Source organism: Natrix helvetica (assembly GCF_964273705.1).
Source record: "Natrix helvetica genome assembly, chromosome: 1".
NCBI lineage: Eukaryota > Metazoa > Chordata > Lepidosauria > Squamata > Natricidae > Natrix > Natrix helvetica.
The window spans coordinates 353,654,787-353,669,136 of NC_138548.1; the positions used below are offsets into that span (position 1 = coordinate 353,654,787).

General features: G+C 46.8%; 1 protein-coding gene across 4 annotated transcripts in view; it reads left to right on the plus strand.

Moving 5' to 3' along the window:
* Nucleotides 1-14,350, plus strand: part of LOC309385192 (uncharacterized protein) — a 286,556-nt gene that overhangs the window by 90,943 nt on the left and 181,263 nt on the right. Inside the window, exon 3 of one of the 4 annotated variants that reach the window (XR_014174172.1) lies at nucleotides 2,399-2,410. The exons of the other annotated variants lie outside the window; for them this stretch is intronic. The gene's annotated coding sequence lies outside the window, so the exon portion shown is untranslated. Of the gene's footprint in view, nucleotides 1-2,398; nucleotides 2,411-14,350 lie in introns of those variants that run through there. 4 annotated transcript variants of the gene reach the window in all.

Consider the following 14,350-nt stretch of genomic DNA (forward strand, 5'->3'; position numbering starts at 1 on the left):
ACGTTTCTTTCAGGTCCCCGGAGAGGGCATCCATAAATGAATGAATCCTTTCCTAGAATAGCTCAGTCGCCGCTGTACCGACTGTTGCCTCTCTGTAGCGCGCCATCTACCTATATAAGGCGGAAGAACATGCTCGTTGTACCCTAAGGCGTTTGAAGATGTTCTCATTGATTCGGTGCTTCCTTGTGCGGACCATCAAGTCTTATTCGACTCCCGTTAAGCTCATCGAAAGCTTTTCTCCCCGAGGCTCCATCCCCAAAACCTTTCTTTCAGGTCCCCAAAGAGGGCATCCATTGTCCCTGGAGCTGAGCCCGAAGCTTTTTTTTGCCAGAAACGGCAATTAAACCAAAGGAAAGCTCCCTTTTGGGGGTGGGTGGGGGGCTAGAAATGACGTGCAAATAGGAAAAGAGAAAGTGCACCTCCCTTGGTTCCAGCCACTTTTTCCTCTGAGAGGTTAGAGGAGTGTGCAGGATAACTGCTGGAAACCTCCCTTCTGGATAGTTAGCATCCTGACTGGCTTTATGCCTTCAACAGCAGTTTGTAATGCTTAAGAAAATCATGAGAGGTTTTCCTGGCAGAGCAGTTCAGGGCATTGCTGCAGATTAAGAACATTTATAAGTTCAGCTGAAGAGGACAATGAAAGGTTGGCAGCCTGGGACTTCAACTCAACCTCTGCTTCCAGCTCTGACTTTGCCACCCGGAGAAAGGGCTGTGCAGGAGGGAAGACACTGGGCCCTTCTCAGTCTGGCTTCAGGCCGGGGCACATCACCAAAACTGCATTGGTTACAATTCTCATGGACTGTTGGGAGGGTTTGAGATAGAAGGGATACAGTCGTTATGTCCTTCCTAGACCTTCCATCTAGTGTCAATAACAATGACCATGACATCCTCCTGGACAGGCTTTGGAGACAGGAAATGGGAGGAACTTTATTACTGTGGTTCTACTTCTGCTTCTATCCCCGGTTCTATCCATGTGTGTAGAAGAGGGGCCGAATTTTGACCCCTGCAATTTACAGTGCCTCAGTGCTCAAGGCTTTTGATGCTGATTGTGAACCCCTAGGACCGTGATGGCAAACCTATCACATGCATGCCACAGGTGGCACGCGGAGCCATTTATTAGGGAACGCGAGGCGTTGCTCTGTCAGCTCCTGCACGCATGCGCACACTGGTCAGCTGACTTTGGCCTTTTTTGAAGTCGTTTTTTGCCCTACAGAGGCTTTCTTGAAGCCTCCAGAGCACGAAAACCCGGCCCTACGGGCAAAGTGGTAGTTTGGGAATAGAATTCCGGTTTGTTCATACGGCCGTTTTTCGCCCTCCGGGGCATTCAGAAGCCTTCAGGAGGCTTCCCTGAAGGCTCTGGAGGGCAAAAAATGGGCTTATGAGTAAACCAGAAGTGACCTCCAGTTTGTCTGTAGGGCCAGTTTTTTGCACTCCGGAGGCTTCATGGGAGGCTCTTGAAGCCTCCAGAGGGCCTCTGGGGGTGGGAGTGGGAGGCTGTTTTCGCTCTCCCCAGGCTCCTAGAAACTCTTTGGAGCTTGGGGAGGGCAAAAAAAGCATGCCAAAAGCGGGCGGAGCACTGGTCACATCCGTGTATGCACGGGGGTACCCCACACATGCACGCTGGGGTCATGTGCATAGCATTATGGGTGTGACACACCCATGCACGACTCCCCTGTGCTCCCCCCGTTTTTGGCATGCGAGCCAAAAAAGGTTAGCCATCAGTGCCTTAGGACAAGCCATCCATACTACAATACCCAATTACGTGCCGGTAGTCGTGGACATATTTCATTTAGTGACCATTTGAAGTTAGACAGCACTGAAAAGGTGACTTATGACCGTTTTTCACACTTACCACCCTTACAGCATCCCCATGGTCACATGATCAAAGTAGGGACGCTTGGCAATTGTGACCGTTGCAGTCTCCTGGGGTCATGTGATCAGTTGATTGGTATCTGTTTGTTGTTCATACGTATTTGGTTTTAATATGGTTTTTAAGTTAATTATTCATTGGGAGATGGCTAGTGTTTGTTATAACATGGATGACTACGTGAATATTTTAAATCAATGAGAGGAAAAAGAGATGATTCCCCAAAACTGCCGCCCTTGGGCTGTTCTTGTGCAGGTTGCTTGAGGAACTCTACACATTTAATTACCACATTTATTTGCCGCTAATCCTGCAGTTAACTTCTCCAATTTAACTCCTTTCAAGGAGAAAGATTACCAGTTTGGAGAAGGAATAGCACCAAGCATGAATTCAGTTAGTAAGGCCAGAGGGTCTGGTTGACTTCTAATTTGAACAAAAGGAAGATTCACCTTTTTGCAATCCCCAGACTATCCAAAGACCATCAACCTTGATAGAAGTGTGCTGCATTTTCAGGGAAAGTACCGTAACTTTCAGAGTATAAGATGCACCTAATTTTGGGGTGGGGGAAGGAAAAAAAATCTGCCTCTGCCTCCCAGCAATTTGCCTCCTTGCAGCAAACAGCCAACAGCCTGTTTCAGTTTCAGTTTAGCCTGATTGGCATAAGGGGGAAAAAATCTACCTCTGCCTCCTTGCAGAAAAGTGTTTCAGTTTCAATTTTAGCACAGCCTGATTAGCAGAAGCAGTTGATTGTCAGTTGGATCGGTCTCTTGACAATCAACTGTTTCAGGTTGCAGGGATTGACATAGCCTATTGCTGCCTCCACACATCCCATTTCCGACCTCTGTGTACCCCATTTTCCGCCTGTTCCGGGCGGCGGGGATTACAATGGGTGGAAAACGGGGCGTCCGGAGGCAGCAATAGGCAATGGAAATCCCTTCAGCTTGAAACAGCTGATGGGTGGGAGGCCAATCCATCTGACCATCAGCTGCTAATCACAAGCTGTTTGTTGTTTGCTGCAAAGAGGAAAATTGCTAGGAGGAAGAGGCCAAAGGGTGGGGGCCAGCAGGTGGGCAGGACTTCATTTGGTGAAAAAGAAACACCAAAATTTTCTCCCTCTTTTAAGGAGGGGAAGTGCATCTTATACTCCGAAAAACACAGTACATGTTAAATGTGGAGGTTTTGCATTTTGCAATATGAAGAGTTTATTTAATTTTGTATTAAGGTATTATTGCTGTAAGCCATGCAGAATCACCATTAGTTGGGCTGCCATATACATTTTCATTCTAATCAAAAATACAGAACAGAACAATAGAGTTGGAAGGGATCTTGGAGGTCTTCTAGTCCAGCCCCCTGCTCAAACAGGAGACCCTATGCCTATGATGGAGAACCTATGGCACTCGTGCCACAGGTGGGACATGGAGCCATTTGTCAGGACAGGCGAGGCGCTGCCCTGTCAGCTCCAGCATGCATACACGCACTGGCCAGCTGACTTCGGCTTTCATTTTCGGCCTCCGGAGGCTTCCCTGAAGTGTCCAGTGGACAAAAAACAACCCAACGTGCAAACCGGAAGCCCTACTCAGCCAAGGTCCCTCTCCCATAGCCAGTAGAAGCAGCAAGCACTAGGCCACCATCCCTTCTGGGTTAGCCTTAAACTCTACCCCACACCGCCTGAGAAAAGGATCTTTATTTTCTCGCTTGCGCTGGGGAGCATCGCAGTCTCTGGCCCTTAACTACTTCTTGTAGCTCGTGGAGAGGTAGCTCGCTTGAGCCCGGCTCTCTCCCTCCTTCCTTGGGTGGATCTGGCGGGAGGAACAGGCTTGCTTGCCAGGCTTGAGGAGGGAAGGAGGTGGAACTGTTGCCCGAGGGTGACAGCAACCCCCGGCCCCCTCTGGGTGCGGATAGACCCTGCAGGAGGGCAGGAAAGAAACCAGTCTTGGCAGAGACCAGAGAGCCCATGTGGGAAAAAAAAAGGCAGGCTGGCTTGAACGCGGGCAGGGAGATTGCCAGTGTGTCCTTCGCTTGTTGTGGCACTCCCCTTCACCCTTGGTGGCAAGGGCTGCTTTATCACGCGGGCGAAGGCTGGCCCCCCTCTGCAGCACGCGGGGGGCTCTCCCCGCAGCCTAGGATGAAGCTGAGTCCGCTGGCCTGAGACGGAAGAGGTGGTGGGCGCGGACGGGAGCACGCTAACTTTGGCCTCCATGAGTGCAGGACTCCACTATTGCCATTGCCCCTGCCAGGCTCACCCCCGGCCTGCTTCCAAGCTAGGAGGCAGCAGCCAGTTCCCCCTGCCCTCCAGATCGCCAGCATGAGCGTGGCTCTCCAGGAGGTGGGTAACAAAGTGAAGACAAAGCACTTTTCAGCTCCGGTCAGCCGGCAAGAAAAATGAGCTGGCATCTTCACGTATGCGCATCTCTTGGACTTGCAAGTCGGGCTTTCTGCCCCCACCCACTGCTACGCTCCCAGGGGTTGCCTGCTTAAGTAGGGGGTCACGGTTTCCCATTATGGTGCAGTGGAAGTCTGCAGCGCCTTCATGCCCCACCTGGCTTTTGGAAGAGCAGGTCGAGGGGTTCCTTTGGGGCGGTTGGCGCCCATCGGGTCCCCGCCAAGTGGGCGAGGAGATCTCGGCTTGCACGCTGGAGTGAAGGCGCCTTTAGGCTTGCGGCTTTCTCAGCGCCACTGCAAACTGGGCAGGGACGGCGCACTCCAGTGCCCATCGCCTTCTACCTGCAGCAGCAACGAGGCTTGGGGCCCAGAGCGGGCCAGCATGGCCACCCCACCAAGATGAGCTCTTGCTTCCAAAGGCGGCAGAGTGTGCTGGGCACAGCTGTTGTGGGTGGAAGGTGCTGGGCATCAAGGGGTGCTGTCCCTGCTTGGTTTGCAGTGGCGCCAAGAAAGCCACAAGCCTAAAGGGGCCCTCGCAGAAGAGCTCCACTTGGTCCTGCGGGTGTGTGTGTGTGTGTGTCACAAGGCTTTGGCCCAGGACACGCGAGCAGCGGTGCCGAGAAAGTCACAAGCCTAAAGGTGCCCTCGCAGGTCAGCCGCGCTTGGCTGGACAGGGTGGTCGCAAGGCTTGGGGCCCGGAGCGGGCCAGCACGGCCACCCCATCAAGAGGAGTAGATGCCTCTGTTGCCTCCGAAGGCGGCAGGGAGCGGCGGGTGTGGCAGCTGCGGGTGTAAGTGGAAGGCGCTGGATCCGTTAATAGCTATTATCTTCCTCCCTGGGCTCCATCTCCCGGGCAGAGGGAGCAAGAGCCCAGGGCCAAGCCCATCAGCCAGAGCTGCCACTTCAAAGAGCAGGCTGCTCAGCTTGCCCCCAGCGCAGCCCGGGAGACAGCGAAGAGCCTCAGGAGGGACTCTGGGGGGTGGGGGAGGCAGTTTTCACCCTCCCCAGGCTCCTAGAAAGCCTCTGGAGGCTGGGAAGAGTGAAAAATGGGTCCATCGTGGGCCAAAACTGGGGGGCGGGGCGGTGTGTGCACAGGGAGTGCGCACACATGTGCGTGGGAGTGTGCACAAAGCATTCTGGCTGTGGACATGACTGTACACGACATGCCCCCCCTGCCCCGCCCCCCACTTTTGGCACGCAATGGCAAAAAGTTAGCAATCAATGCCCTATACCAGTGTTTTTCAACCTTGGCAACTTGAAGATGTCCGGACTTCAACTCCCAGAATTCCCCAGCCAGCATTCGCTGGCTGGGGGACTCTGGGAGTTAAAGTCCGGGCATCTTCAAGTTGCCAAGGTTGAGAAACACTGCCCTATACTATTGTGGAATATACGTACATACATACCTGTAGAAATACATGTGTTACGCGTAGAAATAAGTCAAGGAGGCAAACATACCTAACAGAGCTCCAAACTTGCTTTCTCTAGACCAAGAATGGCCGTTCCCCTCTGACTCTCTGAAAAGGAACGATCAGACTGGGTCCGAGAAAGGAAGCTCAGATGAGATTAGAGAAAGGAAAGAAAAAGGAAGAAAGGAAGACGAGACGAAAGTCTTGTAGGCTAAAACGTCTGAAGAACAGTTGCAAGAATTTGGCCTGGCTAGTCTAGGGAAGGCAAGAACTAGGTGTGACATGATAGCATTCTGCCAATATATGAGAGGCTGTCACAAACAGAGTGGGGGCAAACAATTTTCAAAAGCACCCGAAAGCCAGAGAGGAAACTATGGGGCCACACCAGGATGTGGATAAAAATCAATTTTAAATTTTTTAAATACATATATATGTGTGTGTGTGTGTGTGTGTGTGTTGTATTTGTACTGATAAATAAATAAAGGGAGACTAGTATAGATCTATTTCGAGCTAATTAGCTCTCATCAGCTAGCCATATCCTTACTGGGATTTGAACATATATATATATTTGTGTTGTATTTGTACTGATAAATAAATAAAGTGTACAAATACAACACAAATATTTTTTTTAAAAAAGGCAACATTAAAAATAAAAATATGGTTTTCTGCCTGCATGGTCTTCTGTGATAAGCCGAAGGACAGAAAGAGGGAGTAGTGACCTTCCTCCCATATTTAGGCATACCAGGGGTTGTAACACATATACATACATACATACATACATACATACATACATACATACATACATACATATAATTTAAATTGGATTTTTTTTTCCATTTAAATCAGTGTTTTTATTTTTATCACATTTATTTTAATAAAACGCTTTTGGAGTAAAAATCTATCTAAAAGTTTTTTTTTAATTGAAGTTACATTAATAATTTAGTTTATTCAGCATGAAAGGGAGCTTAGTTATGTAGCATGAGGCTGTATATTCTACAATACTGGGACTGTCAGTGAGTCAACAGCGGGTGAGAGGAGAAGCTGCTGTGGGACAGAGATGACAGCGGCTCTTTAAAATTACGATTTAAATCGAGTTGATTTAATCAAGCCTTTTTACTATTGATTTAAATCAACTTGATTTAAATCAAATCCACCCTGGTGAAAATTGATCAAGGAAAGATTCAAACTTGAAATGAGCAGAATTTTTAAGACAGTCGAAACAATCAACCATTGAAACACCTTGCCTTAAAAAGTTGTGTGAACTTTGTATCAAAAGTGTCTGCAATCTGGCATTTGAATAATTATGCCACTATGTGTAACGTTACATACTTTGTAAGGCTAGACTATAACTGAAATATTTCCCACGATCGGGACATTGCTAAGGTTTCTCTCCTGTGTGAGTCCTCCAGTGTCTCATCAAATGGGAATTCCGACTGAAACTTTTCCCACAGTCAAGACACTCGTATGGTTTATCTCCCGTGTGAGTCTTCCAGTGCTTCCCTAGGTCAGACTTGCAACTGAAACCTTTCCCACATTTTGAACACTCATATGGTTTTTCTCCTGTGTGAGTCCTCTGGTGTATGACCAGGTGGGAATTCTGACTGAAACCTTTCCCACAATCAAGACACTGATATGGTTTTTCTCCTGTGTGTGTTCTTTGGTGTATCACCAAATTGGAATTCTGACTGAAACTTTTCCCGCATTCAAGACACTCGTATGGTTTCTTTCCAGAGTGAGTCTTCTGGTGCTTCCCCAGTTCAAACTTACAACTGAAGCCTTTCCCACATTCTGGACACTCATATGGTTTTTCTCCTGTGTGAGTCCTCTGGTGTACTTCCAACTCGGAATTCCAATTGAAACCCTTCCCACATTCTGGACACTTACATGGTTTCTCTCCTGTGTGAGTCCTCTGGTGTATCACAAGCTTAGAATTCTGCTTGAAACTTTTCCCACAATCCGGGCACTCATATGGTTTTTCTCCAGTGTGAGTTCTATGGTGTATCACCAGGTTCGAATTAAGGCTGAACCTTTTCCCACAATCTGGGCACTCATATGGTTTTTCTCCAGTGTGAGTCCTCAGGTGTATCACCAGGTTCGAATTATGACTGAACCTTGTCCCACAATCCGGGCACTCATATGGTTTCTCTCCTGTGTGTGTCCTCTTATGTATCACAAATTTAGAATTCTGCTGGAAACTTTTCCCACAATCCAGACACTGATATGGTTTCTCTCCTGTATGAGTCCTCTGGTGCATCACAAGCTTAGAATTCTGCTGGAAACTTTTCCCACAATCCAGACACTCATATGGCTTCTCTCCTGTGTGTGTCCTTTGGTGAATCACAAACTTATAATTGTGCTGGAAACTTTTCCCACAATCCAGACACTGATACGTCTTTTTTCCAGTGTGAGTTCTCTGGTGTATCATCAGGTTGGAATTCTGACTGAAACTTTTCCCACAATCAGGACACTGAAATGGTTTTATTCCTGTGTGGGTCCTCTGGTGTGTCACAAGCTGAGAACTCTGCTTGAAACCTTTCCCACACTCACTACATTTATACGGTTTCTCTCCTGTGTGAATCCTGTGGTGGTCCACCAGGTTGGAATTCCAACGGAAACTTTTCCCACAATCCAAGCACTTGTACGGTTTTTCTCCTGTGTGATTCCTCGTGTGTTTTACCAGATTGGAATGAAAGCTAAATCTTTTGCCACAATGGGAGCACTGGTAGAGCTTCTCTCCAGTATGGGTTCTTTCATGAATCATGAGCAAGCTTTTCCGAGAAAAGTTTTTGCTGCACTCCAAACATTTGTATAGCTTTTCACTGGATGGATCCTGTTGTGCAGAATCAGACGTGATCTGCAATCTGTGTTCTTCCCACATTAGGCAGTCTGCGGGATTTTTCTAACACTGATATGCTTGGATTTTTGAGACGGCGAAAAATATTTGACCTCTTGCCTGGTGTTTTTTTCATTCAACTAATCTTTCCTTCCTCAAAGGCTTTCATTAATGCCTGCCAGTTTTGGCTATACATGGAACCCTCTTCTTTATTTAATTATTATTCTCCTTGATTTCTCTTTTTGTTTTCCAGGTGACAACTTGGAAAAGTTTCTTTTGCACTTTAATACTGTTTCTTATTCTCTGTTGTCCAGAGTGCTCTTCTCGGCATCCTCTCACTCTGTAAGATTAATATAAAGGCGTTAGTTTCATTATTGTTTAAAAATGGCTGCAGGACATGTAAAAGGAAAAAAAAAATCCCCATCCCATATATTAGTGTGAAAAAACAAACACTAAAATTCTATTTTAGCCTCTGACATTAGTTATGATTGATTTGGAATACAGAGACCTAACAAGATCCAAGTTCAAATATTGACCCCTACCTAAAATTCTCTTTTTCAATCAATCAGAGTAGAATTGAAAGGAACCTTGGAGTTCTTCTAGTCCAGCTCCCTCCTCAAGCAGATGTATGGTATAGTATTCCACTTCAATTTTTGGCTTGGGTAAATATACTCATGTATGCACACATATGAGCAGAGAAATACACACGTAGGTGTGTATGTAGACCAGTGGTGTGTTTCAAATTTTTTTAGAACCTCTTCTGTAGGTGTGGCCTGGTTTGTGGGAGTGGCTTGCCAGCCATGTGACCAGGTGGGAATGGCTTGCCAGCCATGTGACTGGGTGGGCGTGGCCAACTTCTAAAATGTGGTGAAACTCACTTAACAACGCTCCTGCTTAGCAACCAAAATGTTGGCTCAGAAACTCTGGCATTTGAAGTGTGCAAGTCTTAAAGCTGTCAAGTTACAAGACCCTTGCACCCCTAACCCTTTAGAGAAAAAAAAAAACCCAGGGGTGTTCAAACTTGACAGCTTTAAGACTTGTGGACTTCAACTCCCAAAATTCCTCCTCTCGCTTTTCATCTTGATGATGTGTGGACGAGTGGGGGGAGGGAGCTGGAACCGGTTCTAAACGGCACTGTAGATTTGTGGAACCTCTTCTATAGAAGAGCTTAGAACTGGCAGGAACCCACCTCTGATGCAGACGATCTATGTGTATCTCAGTGTCCAAAATGTCCCAAAATGCATTTGCTCAAATTGTTTGATCTAAGTTTAGAAAGGGGGGGGGGGGGAAGGGACCCTAATAGGTGAAAAGATGGCCAACTTATATAAAGTGTCTGTTGTGCCCATTAAACTCCATTAAACTCCTCACATCGTAGGAAAACCAGATGGCAATAAAAATCACAAGGAATCCAAAGATAGGTGAAAGCTGGTGTTTAAAATGGAGAAATATGAAATAAATGTTGTTTTTAAATCTCCCATTGGTAAAATCACAGGCAGAAGGTTTTAAATCGAGCAGCCCCAGAGGAATAAAATTTGGGGAGGGAAAGAATATGCAACAGCAGCCCAAATGTTTCATCATTGCCCCTTCGCTGCTTCTTAGGCCTTAGAAGAACCCAAAGGTCCCGACTTGCTCCCGGCTTCTCCTCCGACCTTCCCTCCACTCACCTCCCGGGAGCCGCTTCGACCCTCCAAACGGCACAAGAGGCTCCGCCCACGCCATTATCCTCCCGTGGCTGAACCGGAAGAGGAGGTTCCTCTGCCCTTTGCCTCGTCGTCTCCCCCACATCCGCTCTAGCAATCCACTACTCTAATGTTTCAATCCCCTCAATCTCAGCCTCTCTCTCTCTCTCTCTCTCTCTCTTCCCTAGAATAGCTCAGTCGCCGCTGGACCGAGTGTTCTTTCTCTACAGCTCGCCATCTAGCGACATATGGCGGAAGAACATGCTCGTTGTACCATAATCAAATCAAATCAAATCAAATTTTATTTGATTAGCCGCAACCCTCTCCCGAAGGACTCGGGGCGGCGTACAATCAAAAAGATAAAATACACATAGGACACACATACATACGAAAAAACAAGGACAATTACATTTGTGCATGGAGGAGAGTAGACCTGCAAGTGAAAGACAATAAACACAGCTAAAAACACAGTTAAAACACAGTTTAAAATCCCCTAAATAAAATTGCTGAATTAAAAACCCCTCAGGAGCGTAACGAAGTTATGGTTGGGCCAGGCCAGATATTTGAAAAAGGTGGGTCTTGAGCTTAACACGGAAGGAGCGGAGGTCTGTAGTGGTCCTAATATCCGGGGGGAGGTCATTCCACAGGGCTGGGCCCGCCACAGAGAAGGCTCTGCTCCTAGGTGCCGCCCCATGGCATTGTCTAGTGGACGGCACCTGGAGAAGTCCCTCTCTGTGCGAGCGAATAGGTCGTAGGGATGTATGGGGCAGAATACGGTCCCGGAGGTAACTAGGTCCTGAGCCATAAGGCGTTTGAAGATGTTCTCATTGATTCGGTACTTCCTTGTGTGGACCATCAAGTCCTATTCGACTCCCATGGAGCTCATCGAAAGCTTTTCTCCCTGAGGCTCCATCCCCAAACCTTTTCTTTCAGGACCCCCAAGAGGGCATCCATTGTCCCTGGAGCTAAGCCTGAAGCTTCCTTTGCCAGAAACTGCAACGAAATCAAAACGCCCTTTGGGGGAGGCGGGGGTAGGAAGGACGTACCAAATGGAAAAGAGAAAGTGCACCTCCCTTGGCTCCAACCACTTTTTCCTCGGGTGTGTGTTGTTTGTGTTTGTGTATTTGTGCAGGATAACCGCTGATAAAAACTTGTCTCTGCAAAGTAGCAAAGCTGTTAAGACTGTAGCTTGTCTCTTCTGCGATTTTATTTTCTCTTACTTCCCAATTTAGTTATCAAGCCGGGTATTTCTTCTTGGTGCCCCATCCTTACTTAGCAATGGATATTGGGGGGGATTGGTGTTGCAACCTGAGCACCACCCCTATTTCTTTTCCAAGCTCAAGAGAGGGCTGGAAGAGAAATTCCCCTCCCTTCTGGACAGTTAGCATTCTGGCCAGCTTTATGCCTTCAACTGCAGTTTGTAATACATAAGAAAACAATGGGAGATTTTCCTGGCAGAGCAGTTCAAGGCATTGCTGCAGATTAAGATCGCTTATAAATTCAGCTGAAGAGAGCAATGAAAGGTTGGCAGCCTACAACTTCAACTCACCCTCTGCTTCCAGCTCTGACTTTGCCACCCAGAGAAAGGGCTGTGCAGGAGGAAAGACACTGGGCCCTTCTCAGTCTGGCCTCAGGCCAGGGCACATCACCAAAACATCATTGGTTGCAATTCTCATGGACTGTTGGGAGGGTTTGAGATAGAAGGGATACAGTCATTATGTCCTTCCTAGACCTTTCATCTGGTGTCAATAACAATGACCATGACATCTTCCTAGACAGGCTTTGGAGACAGTAAAGGGGAGGAGCTTTATTACCATGGTTCTACTTCTACCTCTCTGGCCGGTTCCAGTCCATGTGGGTAGAAGAGGGGCCGAATCTTGACCCCTGCAATAATACTGATTGTTAACATCTACCTGAAACTGCTAGGAGAAGCCGTCCATACTAAGATACCCAATTATGTACAGGTAGTCTTGGACATAACATTTCATTTAGTGACCATTTGAAGTTAGACAGCACTGAAAAGGTGACTTACGACCGTTTTTCCCACTTACACCATTGCAGCATCCCCATGGTCACATGATCAAAGTAGGGACGCTTGGCAATTGACTTAAATGTCCTGGGGTCATGTGACCACCTTTTGTGACTTGAGCTAGAGCACAAACTGGGGGTCCTCCTGCATTCACAGCTCCTGCTTGAGGAAGCCATGGCTGGGGAGGGCCTTTGCACAGATACATCTGGTGCACCAATTGTTCCCTTTCCCGGACCGGGAGGCCTTGCACAGTGGGTCACTCATTCCTTGGTCACCTCCTGTTTGGATTACTACCCAGGGTCCCCCAGAAGCTTCAAGTGGTCCAGAAAGCAACAGCCCACACAGTAATGGGAGAACCTAGGTTGCCCGTGAAACATCTTTGTAGTGTGAACTGCACTGGATTGTTTCCTTTAAGGTGCAATTGAAGTTGCTGGTCATCAAATTTAGTTATTTCTTTATTATAACAATAGCATTTAGAATAATACACCACCCAGAGTGCTTTAGAGCATTCTCAGTTTATAGTGTCATAATATTGTACCCCCAAATATGAATCCTCATTTTACCAATCTGAGAAGGATGGAAGATTGAGTCAACCTCGAGCCCCATCTGGATCAAACTCCAGACCATGGGCAGTCAGCTGGCAATATTGCATTATAACCACTGAGCCACCAGGGAACCTGTCACTATTGTCCCACCTTTATTATTCTTGCACTATCTGTCCTACCAGGTCAGATAGGCTGCGCACCCTCCTAGTCCCTTCCTTTAAATATTGCCATGTGATAGGAGCTAGGAAGTGAGCCTTTTCCATAGCAGACTCTTCCCCCTGAAGTTTGGCAGGCCTTTATCCTCCTAGTCTTCTGTAAAACAGGGAAGATCTAGCTCTTCCCCTAAGCACTGGGATAAGAAGAGATGTCTGCACATCAGAAGCTTGATTTGGTATCTGGTTTTTCTTTATACGTATTTGGTTTTAATATGGTTTTTAAGTTAATTATTCATAGGGAGATGGCTAGTCTTTGTTATAACATGGATGGCTACATAAACATTTTAAATCAATGAGAGGAAAAAGAGATGAATCCCAAAAACTGTCGCCCTTTGGCTGTCCTTGTGCAAGTTGCTTGAGGAACTCTACACATTGAATTACCAAATTTATTTGCTGCTAATTCTGCAGTCAACTTCTCTAATTTAACTCCTTTCAAGAAGAAAGATTACCTGTTTGGAGAAGGAATAGCATGAATGTAGTTAGTAAGGCCAGAAGGCCTGGTTGACTTCTCATTTGAACAAAAGCAAGATTCACCTTTTTGCAATTCCCAGACGATCCAAAGGTCATCAACCTTGATAGAAGTGTGCTGCATTTGCAGGGCTAGTACCATAACTTTCAGAGTATAAGATGCACCTAGCTTTGGGGGGAGGGGGAGGGACAAGACAAAAAATCTGCCTCTGCCCCTCCAGCAATTTGCCTCCTAGCAGCAAATAGCAAACAGCCTGTTTCAGTTCAGTTTAGCCTGATTAGCACAAAGGGAAAAAAAATCTGCCTCTGCCTCCTTGCAGCAGAGTGTTTCAGTTTCAATTTCAGCACAGTCTGATTAGAACAAGGAGCTTAATGTCGGTTCAATCGGCCTCCCAACGATCAACTGTTTCAGGCTGAAGGGATTGCCATAGCCTGTATCTACTTCTGCACACCCTGTTTTCACCTCTGATGCCCCATTTTCGGCCCTTGCGTGCCCCATTTTGAGCTGCCATATACATTTTCATGATAAGCAAAAATACTGACCAAAGCAGAATAAGAGAGTTGGAAGGGAACTTGGAGGTCTTCTAGTCCAACCCTCAGTTCAAACAGGAGGCCCTATACTTATGTGATATATACATACATACATGTTTATACATGTATTACAAAAATGTAGAAATACATGTATTACATGTAGAAATAAGTCAATGGGGAAAAAATACCTAATAGAACTCCAAACTTGCTTTCTCTAGGCCAGCAATGGCAGTTCCCCTTGACTCCATGAAAGGAAACGATAGCAGTGGGCCAAAGAAACAATGCTCAGATGCGATTAGAGAAAGGAAAGAAAAAGGAAGAAGAAAGGAAGAGGAGACGAAAGGTTTGTAGGCTAAAATGTATGAAGAATGGTTACAAGAATTCGGCATGGCTAGTTT